The sequence below is a fragment of the Paramisgurnus dabryanus genome, chromosome 18 (genome assembly GCF_030506205.2).
Source record: "Paramisgurnus dabryanus chromosome 18, PD_genome_1.1, whole genome shotgun sequence".
Taxonomy (NCBI): Eukaryota; Metazoa; Chordata; class Actinopteri; order Cypriniformes; family Cobitidae; genus Paramisgurnus; species Paramisgurnus dabryanus.
The window spans coordinates 29156594-29170827 of record NC_133354.1 but is presented as its reverse complement, the minus strand read 5'-3'; positions in this window follow the sequence as shown (position 1 = coordinate 29170827).

The following is a 14234-nucleotide window of genomic DNA, read 5'->3' as shown; positions in this document are numbered from 1 at the left end:
ATATTCGAATGTTGAAAAGAGGTCATTTTTAACTTTAAGCAGTGCTGTCTCTGTGCTGTGGTGGTGTCTGAATCCTGATTGGAATTTGTCATATGTACTATTTTTCACTAAGAATGTGCATAGTTGGCTTGTTACTACTTTTTCCAATATTTTAGAAAGAAAAGGGAGATTTAAAATTGGTCTAAAGTTATTATGCTCTCCCTGGTCGAGCTGCGTCTTTTTCCCCACCAGCATCCTATCTTCATTTGTTCTCTTTTTATCATCTCTCAAATATGGGAAAAAGTTGAGCTAAATGCCTTTTTGTAAAGGACTTTTGTTAGAGCTCAGATTCAGAACGATGATCAAAACAGAGTATTCACTGCTTTTGGATCCGTCTATTGCAGGGGTGGGCATCGAGGGCCACAGTCCTGCAGAGTTTAGCTTCAACCTTAATCGAACACACCTGAATGTCATTTCCAAACAGTCCTGAAGACTTCAATTAGATTTTTCAGCTGTGTTTGATTAGGGTTGGAGCTAAACTCTGCAGGGCTGTGGCCCTCAGGACCAGGAATTGCCCGCCCCTGGTCTATTGAATAGTGTTTTATAAGTTGGGTAAGAGGTCCACCTAGTAATAAAAAGCATTTTATAATCCTCCATCAAATGATAGCTTTTTAATATAATGTTCTCGCCATAGTCTTTCCTTTTCATCTGACAATCATTTTCAAAGCTCTGTTTAATTAATGGATCATATGCCTAACTGTAATCATCACCTAATTAATGCATTCATCAGCAACATAACCTATAGTATGATTGTGATGATGCATCATTTGCGTTTAGATTGGATTGCCATTAATATAGCTACATTATAGCATTCATTATTGATTTGTGATGTTTGGATGAAGATCCTTTCTGAATTCAGTGTCTGCATTCTCTATCACTGTTGTGGGCAATTTGTAAAATTCTGTAAAACGTTGTAAAGCCAGACTCATAGTTTTACAGATTGAAGATTATGTTTTAAGAAAAGATTTATCTGAGCTGTTTTTTTATTTAAGGTTTGGCTTCTTTTGAGTATCTATTGTAACAAAGGCAAGGGAAGTGTACTTTTATAACACATTTCATACACAGCAGTAATTCAAAATTCCTGAAATAAATCAATTTAAAGGCACAATGAAATTGAAATGAAAAACTTAAATTTTTACTTCCGGTCATATGGTATGGCAGGTGGGCAGGGTCCGGAAAAAGATCACAGCGATTAGCAATTAGCAACATGACCCATTTTAAATGACCACACGTTGCACTCTTATTTTTCAATTACTGTGCAAAGAGACTTAGATTACTCACAATAAAAACAGAATGTTGTGCTTTTTGCAAAATTAAGAAAATAAACATGATGCCTGTTGTGTTCTGTTGTCTCTCCCTCAGTAAAGTACTTTCTGAAATGCGTCAGAAACATTAACTGTAACTTAACAAATACTTGTCATACAAACAAAAGATAAATGTCTACATAATGCTTGGAATGTCTACTTAAAATGATGTAAGTGAAAATTAAAATAAATATTGTCAGCTGGTGTTAACTGTATATAAAAGAGGGAGATTTACCGTCTTTCTCCTGTTACCTCATTACTGAAGTGAGCTGAGATCGTCACGCCCTGCTCCCTTGAAGTAGAATTGCAGAGACGATCACAGTTAATCCCCTATCCTATCTCCATTCATTGCTGTTCTCAGGCATGAAAACGGGTCAGGGGTGAAAAAGGTGAGAAGGGCGCTCGAGGGGCGATGTGGCCTCTGATGGGGCCGTGAGGTGGGAGGACCCCCCCAGAATAAATATTATGGGCTCATTAGGGAACATGCTGTAACTTAACTTATTTATTCTTCAGGCATGTGAATGGCCAAGGAAAAAAAGAAGGAAGGAACTCAACATCCCTCCACGTGCGCAGAAACAAAATTCCCACCATAACATACATGACCATTATTTCAATTATTTAATTCTGACGGACAATTTAGATTTAAAATGTAAACATTTGACTAATAACAGAAACCATATTTAATTAAATGGGTTGATAAATGTGGAAAGCTGTAACAAGTAGAATTCCCTTACTATTTTACATCTGCAATTTTATTTTGCCATAATCTGACCATCAGTCAAAAGGCCATACAATTTTAAGTTGGTTTTGCAATAGGGTGGACCTGAAGGCCTACATCTAATTTAAAATGACTTAATTTTACAATATAGTACTGGTTAAAAGAATTACATTATGTTTTTTGAGTCATGGGTTGAATAATTTTCAGATAAGCAAAAGTGATGTGGGAAAATAAAATAAGAACAAATCAAGACATTACAAGCATATAAAATAGAAAAGAACAAAGTTACAAATAAAGTAAGATCTAACAGTATTGATTAGGTAGAAAAACAGTATCAAATTAACATAACACTGTTTTCATACTATAAATTAAATATAATTAATCTTTTTAAAGCTATAAAAGTGATTTTCCTTTTGTCTTTTGTAGTTTGATTAACATTATGACTCAAACATAAGCATTTCTTATAAGACGAACTGTCCCTTTAACAACGGAGAAGCGATCTATACACTGACACATGATCAACTTCTCACTTATAATAAACGACTGTTTTTATGAGAATACTTGCAGAGACTGTGGTATTACAATAAAGTTTGTGCGTATATCTCCTGTCAAGCCCAAAAAAATATGCGTTTGCGTGATTTTTGAGTTTGTGCGCGTATGCGCACTGAAAACAGTTCACTTTAGCATCTTTGTCGCTCAAATAGTCTAAAATCGCTTAAATGTTACTGTAAACGGTAAACTTTCTTATGAACTGTATTAGTAACAGTATGTTCTTATTACAGCATTTCATGCAATATTTAGCAGTTTCACCATATTTACATTTAAGTAACCCATTTTAAATATAAATGCAGTCCATTTACCATTTACCATTTACCAAGTACTTACAGCCGTAGTCTAGACTAGTAGACCAATGTGTCTTACAAGCGAGGAGTACGTCCATAATTCGTTCCAATCCATTCCAACAAAAATCTTTTAGGTGACTTTGCAGTGTCATTCTGTGTAGATGTGTTGTTTTAATTGATTGACGCATTAGAATTCTACAATGATAGTTTTACAGGGTTTTGTGTTGACTTTACGTGCCGAAGGCAGTCGCTCTACGCAGCTTCAACAAGCTTGTATGACGTAGAACACAGAAATGCGGATGACATCACAGTAGCGCGAGAGCCGTTCGAAAGCAGACTTTCTAATGGCTTCTCTATTCACTCTCGTGATACTTTGATGTCACCTGCCTGCCTGTCGGTTTTTGCAGCGCAGCATGAACTCAAACAAATCTAATGTCTGTGATACATGTTTGGATGACGGCGAAGGGTGCGTCTTCACACAACGCGCGCATACCCCCCCTCCCCCCCCAAAAAATGTTTTCTCATCGAATCTACATGATTCACGTGGGTCACCTTTTTTGGATTCAAAACGGCGAATTTCGCCGAAAGGTGAGGGATTTTCATGCCTGTGTTCTGAATTGTTTTATCCGAATGCAGCAAACATGGCATCTAAATCTGTATTTACTTGCGTATGTGTGTCACTGAAAGTTATCTCCCAGTGTTCATTTTGACATCAAATTGTGATTTAATCTTAGTCTTTTAAAAAACACACCATTTAGTTTTATTCTTATTTTAGTCATCTAAAATCTTTTAGTCTTAGTCTAGTTTTAGTCGACTAAATATCATAAGAGTTTTAGTCTAGTCTTAAGTTTTTTAGTCATTGGAAGTATCCTCAGTCTGTTATGGAATGGTATTAAGGTTTGAATATGCAATACAGACACAGATTTAATGGTTGTTATAGAAAACACATATTTTATTCTTAATGTCAAAAACACTGACCGTTGCTTTTTCACAAAAGATAATCTCACATAAAATAAGCATAAGGCCCACTCTCCCTGAAAAATATACATGGTCCCTGAAAAAGATATTCATTCTCCTTGAATGACATGCACACACACACACGCACGAGCGTGCACACACACACACACACGCACGTGCACACACGCACACAGTCCAGTCATGTAACACCACAACATCTACTATAATAGTAACATTACACATTTAATTCAATTTCAGGACATAGAATATTTGTGTCACTGCCACACAAGACTCATGTTTTAACAGCTAAAAAATCTTTTATGATTTTATGTATATTTGAGTTTTAAATAGGTTTTACATGTAAGGGATAATGTATAGGCAGCCGGTAGTTATCCCGCTTATTACACTGCTACTTGCCACATAAGGAAAAAAACTGGACATGAATATGAATTTAAAACATTCTATTGGCATATTTATTTTAAATTAACATTTTTATTCTTCCGTGAAATGAAATAGTACCACGTGGCTAACATTCAAAGGAATGTACTTAGAAGACACTTTATAACATCTACATTTGAATATATATATATATATATATATATATATATACAGTCTTGTTCAAAATAATAGCAGTACAATGTGACTAACCAGAATAATCAAGGTTTTTAGTATATTTTTTTATTGCTACGTGGCAAACAAGTTACCAGTAGGTTCAGTAGATTCTCAGAAAACAAATGAGACCCAGCATTCATGATATGCACGCTCTTAAGGCTGTGCAATTGGGCAATTAGTTGAAAGGGGTGTGTTCAAAAAAATAGCAGTGTGGCATTCAATCACTGAGGTCATCAATTTTGTGAAGAAACAGGTGTGAATCAGGTGGCCCCTATTTAAGGATGAAGCCAACACTTGTTGAACATGCATTTGAAAGCTGAGGAAAATGGGTCGTTCAAGACATTGTTCAGAAGAACAGCGTACTTTGATTAAAAAGTTGATTGGAGAGGGGAAAACCTATAAAGAGGTGCAAAAAAATGATAGGCTGTTCAGCTAAAATGATCTCCAATGCCTTAAAATGGAGAGCAAAACCAGAGAGACGTGGAAGAAAACGGAAGACAACCATCAAAATGGATAGAAGAATAACCAGAATGGCAAAGGCTCAGCCAATGATCACCTCCAGGATGATCAAAGACAGTCTGGAGTTACCTGTAAGTACTGTGACAGTTAGAAGACATCTGTGTAAAGCTAATCTATTTTCAAGAATCCCCCGCAAAGTCCCTCTGTTAAAAAAAAAGGCATGTGCAGAAGAGGTTACAATTTGCCAAAGAACACATCAACTGGCCTAAAGAGAAATGGAGGAACATTTTGTGGACTGATGAGAGTAAAATTGTTCTTTTTGGGTCCAAGGGCCACAGGCAGTTTGTGAGACGACCCCCAAACTCTGAATTCAAGCCACAGTACACAGTGAAGACAGTGAAGCATGGAGGTGCAAGCATCATGATATGGGCATGTTTCTCCTACTATGGTGTTGGGCCTATTTATCGCATACCAGGGATCATGGATCAGTTTGCATATGTTAAAATACTTGAAGAGGTCATGTTGCCTTATGCTGAAGAGGACATGCCCTTGAAATGGTTGTTTCAACAAGACAATGACCCAAAACACACTAGTAAACGGGCAAAGTCTTGGTTCCAAATCAACAAAATTAATGTTATGGAGTGGCCAGCCCAATCTCCAGACCTTAATCCAATTGAGAACTTGTGGGGTGATATAAAAAATGCTGTTTCTGAAGCAAAACCAAGAAATGTGAATGAATTGTTAAAGAATCATGGAGTGGAATAACAGCTGAGAGGTGCCACAAGTTGGTTGACTCCATGCCACACAGATGTCAAGCAGTTTTAAAAAACTGTGGTCATACAACTAAATAATAGTTTAGTAATTCACAGGATTGCAAAATCCCAGAAAAAAAATGTTTGTACAAAATAGTTTTGAGTTTGTACAGTCAAAGGTAAACACTGCTATTTTTTGAACACACCCCTTTCAACTAATTGCCCAATTGCACAGCCTTAAGAGCGTGCATATCATGAATGCTGGGTCTTGTTTGTTTTCTGAGAATCTCCTGAACCTACTGGTAACTTGTTTGCCACGTAGCAATAAAAAATATACTAAAAACCTTGATTATTCTGGTTAGTCACATTGTACTGCTATTATTTTGAACAAGACTGTATATATATATATATATAATATAAGTTATATATTTTAATTATTTACAAGTATAAAATTGCACATTTCCATGAATATATATCTGGCTATTGAATAAGTCTGACCGTTTGCACTTTGCACAGATGCGTAACATGATTGTAATACCTTATTAAGATCCTCTGCTTCATACTTGTCTGTCTCCATTTCTTTCTCTTTTAGCCAGTCTTTGAGAAGTTTTATGGCCCATTCTGTATTTTTTTGTGTGTTGGCTTCGTAGCTGTCATGCTCTATTTTGTCAAGTTCAGTCTCAGTTTTTACCGTACATGTTACAGTTTTTTTCGATTGCTAAACGACAGTGGGCACAACTGGAGTCACATGTGCAAAACTCTAACTACAGTCTGCACAGCAGCAATTCATGTGGACCAAACTCTAGTTCGTTTTTCATTGCTTGAACACATTTTTCAAAACTCTACACACTTATCTCATGACTTTAACCACAACCTGCACAACACTGTGGATTTACAGCACTTTGTTCAAATGCTAACACACTGCTGTCAAAACTGTGAACCACACATTCAAAACAGAACAGATTTCAGCTTTGTGCCTTTCAAACACTGCTGATTGCAATTTCATATAAATTTCAATTTCATATAAATATAAATTCCAATTTCATATAAATTGCAATTTCATATAAATATAAATTCCAAATTCATATATATATTTCATATATATAAAATATTACCTTTCAAATAAATATGATATATATATATAGAGAGAGAGAGAGAGAGAGAGAGAGAGAGAGAGAGAGACTAATTTTGGAAATGGAACAAGGAAGATGGGTTCGTGGAGGGAGAAGGGTGCCAAGTAGTGGCCTGATGCTATAGAGGGGCAGGATTAGCTCCTCAATTATTTGTTTGAAATACAGTATGTACGTTTAGTTTCTACCTTTTTTCTCATTACTGTAATTCCATAAATTACTCCAGACTATTGAAGCAAACTGCTAATTTTCATTTACCTTAAAGAATTGTTCTGTTCTAAGAATTTCAATAAATCATGTGATAAATCAATCAATAAATAAATAATTATTTGAAGAAAACATTACTTTATTAAGTCACTGAAATTGTTCAATCTGTAAAGATAACAAGTTTGTATTTTGTGTATTGGTGTTTGATGTTTGGGGTGTAGGGTGTGCCCCGGCATCCTGGCCAAACTTGCCCATTGGCCTACTAATCATCCCCTCATACTAATTGGCTATATCACTCTATCTCCTCTCCACTAATAAGCTGGTGTGTGGTGGGTGTTCTGGCGCAATATGGCTGCCGTCGCATCATCCAGGTGGATGCTGCACATTTGTGGTGGTTGAGGAGATTCCCCTGTTCATATGTAAAGCGCTTTGAGTACTGAGAAAAGCGCTATTAAAATGTAATGAATTATTATTAGTGTTTTTTCTCTCAGTGTGTTCTTAGTGACAGTGTGTGTTATCTCAGTGAGGGTTGTGTATAGTGTTTGGCGGCACTGAGCTGTTTTGAGTCATGTGTTTAGAGTTGTGTTGCTTGTAGTGAGTTTTGCAGGTGATATGTACAGTTTAGCTCAGGTGACTTTTGGTATTGCAGACTGTAGTTAGAGTTTTGCACATGTAGCTCCAGTTGTGCCCACTGTCGTTTAGCAATCGAAAAAAAACTGTAAAATGAATGTTGAAATTTTCCATTTTTAATTGTGGTTGTCCAGTGTTTGTCACAAGATGGCGCCAAACGGTAATCTTGGTTGGCGCGGAGGGATTTTAGACATACAAGTACCGGCTATGCGTTATTACTTTGGAGCGGTTATTATTTGAAAAGAACGAACCTGCAAATGTCTCAACTGACCAATCAGAATCAAGCATTCCAGAGAGCCGCGCAATAAGTAGTCTTAGCCATTTTATTCCATTTTATCTCTTACTTTTTATTTGTGTGTATGTCTTTTATTTTGATATGGTTTACCTGTCATGTTTGTGATCACATGACAGGAAACAAGAAGTAACACTATACAAGGAAGTAGCAAAGAGCACATGGGTAGCATATGCTAAAGCTCAACCAAACTGTTGTTGGTCTGTGGAGTTGCTTTTATTCGTGATGGGAGAAACAAAGCTTTTTGAAGCTTCGAATCAATTGAACCAATTGCTTCCCAAATTGATTCAGTTTTTCGAAGCGTTCGAAACACCGCACACGCTGGCGACACCTGCTGGTCAAATTAGTGTAAACACTGAAATCTGGGCCCAAACATAATGACACATTTGGCAAACTATTGTAAATATGTTCACAACAGTGTAGTATTGTCAAAATATTTTTCAAGTCATTAAATACCATTAAAAATGAATGTTTGGATAATGTTTCAGTTAGGGTATTTTGTTAATTAGACAATTTACCTGCAGTTACTTTTACTCCACCTTTTTAATTATACTCACATGTGTTTAACATCAAAGCTGCCTATAAAACACATGCAAAGTCAATCAGAAAGTGATGAGGGAAGAAAGTTTGATGTTTTGACCAAAACTCCAGTGGATCACTTGTTCTGTTCATGTATTTAAATATCGCTGTACTTCAACTGTTGCATCAGCAGTGACACTATGGACCTTTTGTGTTTCCTGTATCTTATTATCCAAGAGTTCCCATAGGTTCTCTCTGTCTTCCTGTCCTTCTGCTGAAGTGGCTGCAGCTGAAGTTGATGGCTGAGATGACCCAGGTGGTGGAGCCGATGATGTTTCGCGCATCACTGCACTGCATTCAGCACAGCCAAACACAACAGTCTTGAATCTGGGATCCAAAAGTGTAGCCTTAGCCAAGGTCCTCAAGGATTCCACTGTTCCAAAAAATGTTTTAAGGTTTTTTATCAAGTTGTTTGTGAGCTCTATTGCTGTTGTTGATGAAAGTTTCTGTGCCTTCTCGTTTATTTTATAAAACAGCATTCTGACGATGGGTATACGTTTTTAAGCTGTGACCACTTTCTCTGCAGAGAGAAATGGCTGAAAGGGCTTGAAGACACTGTGCGATTGCTTCAAACTGTCCACTGTTCAAGGGTGTCACATTGGTGTTTAAGGATGTTAGAGCAGCACCAATTGCTTCACTTTCTTTATATATTCTTTGGAGCATGAAAAATGTGCTGTTCCACCTTGTTTCCACCCCTTGAATCAGTTTCTTCTTCGATCTTCCCATCTGCTGCTGAATTGCAGACAGTTTCTCAGTGGCATTGGTGCTGCATCTAAAGAAGGTAACAACTCTTCTGCAGTGATCTCGAATGGCACTAAGATCTGCTGTTTGAGAGAGGGCATTTTTTACAACCAGATTTAAGGTGTGTGCAAAGCAAGGAATATGTCTAATCTGAAGCAGATTAGCACACAGTGTCATGTTCGAGGCATGGTCTGTGATGAGACATGTCACTTTGTCTCTTATTCCCCAGGACTCTAGCAAAATGGGCTTTGCTTCATTGATGTGCTCTGCTGTGTGGGTTTCAGGAAACTTCAAAACTCCCAGCACAACACTACACAACTTCTCTTCATTGATATAATGGCATGTTACTGCAAGGTATGCCTCCGTATTTATTGATGTCCACATGTCAGATGTAAGATTCACAGTGTTTGAGCTTTTGACTTCCTCCCCCACCTTCTCTTTTGTCACTTTATACCTTGCAGCAACCATGTCCTTCAGCCCATGCCTTGATGGAAGCGCATATGTTGGATCCAGTTTCTGCACAAAAGCCCTGAAGCCCTCATCCTCCACCATGGAAAATGTCTGGGAATCCTTCACTATCATGTCCACCAGAGCCTCATCAATGTCCCTTTGCCTTGCTGGAAAATTGAAAAAAAAAATCATTATTTAAACTTTGTCATTTATTCATATACATGTGCCTGGTTTCAGTCATGGCTTTGTTGAAGCCTGTTCTAGGCCTTGGTAACATTAAGATGTTTAAGCATATTCAATAAACATGCCTTAGACATTACTGGGGCCCGTTTCAGAAAGGTGGTTAAGTGAAAACTCTGATTATGTTAACCCTGAAATAAGGGAAACTCTGAGTTTTCCGTTTCAAAATGAGAGGTAGGTTAAACCTGAGACAGCGGGGTAGGTCAAGCCTGTTTCAGAAGGAGAAGTAACTTAGGGGCTTTTTACACCTGGTCACTTCATGCGTTTTCTCTGATCGGATAGCTATCTGATCGTAAAAAGACCAGGTGTAAATGCCCTCTGAAACGATTTCGAGACGGATTTAAATCCGATCGCTCAAACCACTTCAGGAGGTGGTCTGGGACGCATTTCAGAGAAGTGTAAATGCATCTGGTTGATGAAACCACATAAGTCGCGCTTTACTCCTCCCAAACGTCAGCACGTCACTCGCAAGTAAGCTGGAAGAGCGCCAAACAAACAAAGCTGACACGCCTATTGCTTTATGGAGAGATGACAGCGGGTAAAAAAGCTTCCTAGAATCAATAAAAGAGTGTAATGACAAATTCAAATGATATTAAACAAAGAAATATAACGTTAAGAGAGAGTTTTGTGAATGCTTTTCCCGTCATGGACCTGCATTAAATCATCGCGCTGTCACTCTTCTGCTGCGCTGTACTGCGAGCTTCAGCTCATGCCGAGCAAGGAGACGCGCGTCCCCTGCCCAACATTCAGTACAACATACAGTAAGTGCTGCATATTGTTGCGTAAACGTCATCTTAAGTTTTTTAAGGCGGAGTAATAAATAGTGTATTTGCATTTTGGGCGGGGGTAAAAGATCAGATTCATATTCGTTTTGCCAAGACGCATTTATGTGGCCAAATGTAAATGGAACAGTTTTAACAAATCAGATAGCTATCCGATCAGAGAAAACACATGAAGTGACCAGGTGTAAAAAGGCCCTTATACTCAGAGTCTGTTTCCGGAGTAACTTACTCTGTGAACCTAACCTGGTCAGGAGCAGGTTTTATCCTGTAAACTCTGAGTTTCTTGTGGTCTCCTCCCCCTTTTTAAAGTGGAAGTGGTATTTAAATGCGTCATTCTTTTCGCTGCGTTCATTTATTGCATATACAGAGACCTTCACGCAGAAAAGTGAAAATGGCAGGTCCTTTTATGGAGGAGCCTATTGATGAAGAGGCTGCATTAATTCGCAGAGAGTTACATTTACGACGGGAGAGGATTTTGAGACCCCAAGTCGATTTTTTTATTTAAAGGTACCGTTTTTCTTTACAGTCAATTCGATATATTAATAATCTCATCCATCCTTACATCAGTAACATCAGCCACCGTGGCCGCACTCTGAGCAAATTCTTTGTGTTGCTTTACGTTTCTTTGCAAACGGTAGTTTTCTTTATAACATCGGGGATGCAGAGCACATTAGTAAAGCCACTGTGTGCAGAGCAGTGAGGAAAGTGTGCCTTGCTCTCAAGTGCTTTCTGCCAATTTTTGTGGTGTTTCCTGGCCACAAACCTCTGAGAGCCATCAAAGAGGAGTTTCACCGGATTGCAGGTTAGTGATGCCGAAATCGGTTTAAATGAGGCTAATCTGAAAAGGACTGAATAGTTAAAGATGCAGTTTGTATTATTTTCGCCGCTAGATGGCGCCAGATCAAACAATAACAATGATGTTGTTTACTGACGCTCTGAAGCAGCGTGGAATTATGGGATTTGTAGTCTTTAACTCAACCACTGATGGCCATCAATCAGACGAGAATGAGAAATCACGTATGGATAAGGTAATCAAGTCTTATAAATGTTGCGTTTGATGACATTGTTTATTTCATTATGTAAGTTTTTATGTGATGTTCAAAACGAAATTTTCAGTCATAGATTTTACAGTATTAGTCCAAATTTGATGGTTAACACAGCACAGAATTAAGTTTTCAACTTACAATCTACAATGATTTTTCACATAATGTATTGACAGTACAAATCTTATTGTGAAGTGTCTTAAAATGACCATTTATATTGCTCTACAATACCTTTGATGTGCACATTGTCCGCAGGAAGACGCGCTGATTACAATCTACACACTAATGTTGTGATCAATATAATAGCATATGTTTTTTGAAGGGTTACGAATCAAAACAACTCACCCATCGCGTAAAACACAAGCAGGATCAGAATATCGGTCTAGTTAAATGTTGTTGTGAAGCTCTCTCCATCCAGATAATGCAACAACAAATTGATCCTCTCTCGTTTTGTTCCAAACTCTTCTTGGGTCGTTTGGTTGGCACGTACGCTAACAGGAGCTGACACAACCAGCGGCAAACGGTAAAGAGTTATCCATAAGTTCATACGCAAGCGCGTAGCCCGACAGGCGCTATCGCATAGTGCCGCATTTGTCCAGGACACTGGCTCGCTGCGTCCGAAAACTCAAGGCAGTGACTTGTTGCCTCATGAGGCCATGACTTCTGGAGTGTGAATTAATAAACAAAAGCACTGGCATATTTTAATATCTGTCTTAGGTTTTTTTTCAGTTGTTTGTCTCTGAAAGTGGGGGTTAGTTTTTAGGTTTTAAAGTCCCACACAAACACACACTTTTGACAACAAGCACAGATCGTTTGCAGTGACAGATTCTATACATACCTTGTTTTGATGTGCCAGATATTTCACCTCTACTGGGTGTGCCAGATATTTCACCTCTACCGGATGTGTGCCCATCAGCTTCATCTGGATGTTTGGTGCGCAAGTGCCTCAACATTGATGAGGTGTTATTGTGGTATGTCAGGTGTTGATCACACAACATACATCTCACAATATTGTTCTCCAAACTCTCAAAGTGATCCCAGACAATTGATCTTGGTCTTGGTCTTTTAATTCCACTCATTTCACAATCGCTATCAAATGCCAAATTAACAATTTCATCCACCAACTCTATAACCTACAACATCTTGCCTTTGCTTGCTGTTTATAAAGTCAAATCTGGCAGGGCTTCACATACTGGTTCATAGGTTCACTTTGAAATCAACACCCCCTAGTGGTGAACCAACAGAGTTTCGAAACGTTTCGAAACAGTAATGACGTCATGAAGCCTCGTTTGCTGAAATCACGTGACTTGGCCAAATTTGAAACAAGCTCCGAACCAATGATTCGAAACAAAAGATTTGTAAAGGTTTCGAAGCCTTGTGAAGCAGTGCTTCGAAAGCGACCATCACTAGCTTTTATTGGAGTTACCTTTACAGAGTTTGGATTATCACTATAACTGGATTGTATATACACAGGAGAACACTTTGCACATTTGGACTTTTAACACGCTTGAACTCTTAGAATTTTAAGGTTTGGTTTTCTGGTATTCCTTTCTTTTAACAGTCTTAAGTTTTAATGTGGTGTTTTCAGTTCATTGTGCTCTTGTAAATACACTTATTTAATTTCATTTCACTTGTTTGTCATCCTTTTAACATTGTTTTAACCTCACACAGTAAGATCTGACCCCTTTTAACTATTTGTAACTCAGCTGATAGGGCTGATCGTTACATATTTATACTCGGTATTAATTCAGACAATCCAATACAATCAATACAGTTCAGAGGTGTATTCCTTTAGTTTCTATGTAATTCCATGTTTAGCGATAACATGGTGGTTTATCTGATAAAATAATCTTAGCATGTATGTTAACCTTCGCATTTATTTCTGGATAAGTCGTCTTTACATGCTTGTTGTCATATTTAAAGTGTTACCAGATTACGTTAGCTCTGACATTTTTATTGTTCATGAGACATGTCTTCAGCTTTGCTAACGAATGTAGTCAACAGAAATCAGCCAAATCTGGGGAACTAGACTTTACAACTAAATATAATGTAAACAACCTGTTATGAAACCGAACGTTGCAGCTGCTTTTTAAAATAGCTCTTTTGCTTCTGCATAGATCAACCTACCCTCAAAGATTTTCGCTGATTGGATTTCTTCCCAACTTGTTCCACAAAATGAGAGGCTCTCTTTATTTGTTGACTCAAGTGTCAGTTATATTTCGTTAGTCTTTGTCATCATATATGACTTACGAATATAGTATGGTTTGAACCTTAAACCAAAAACCTTTAACTTCATCTACTAGATAATTGTGAGCCTGCCATTGAAAACCCAGCTGAAGTATTTATTTTTTATTTACTGTTTTCTACATAAAATTATCCTACATAATGTAAAACATTCTGTGAAAATATAAACTTGATATCTTTATTATTGACTGGGTAAGTTCATGTCAGCAATTA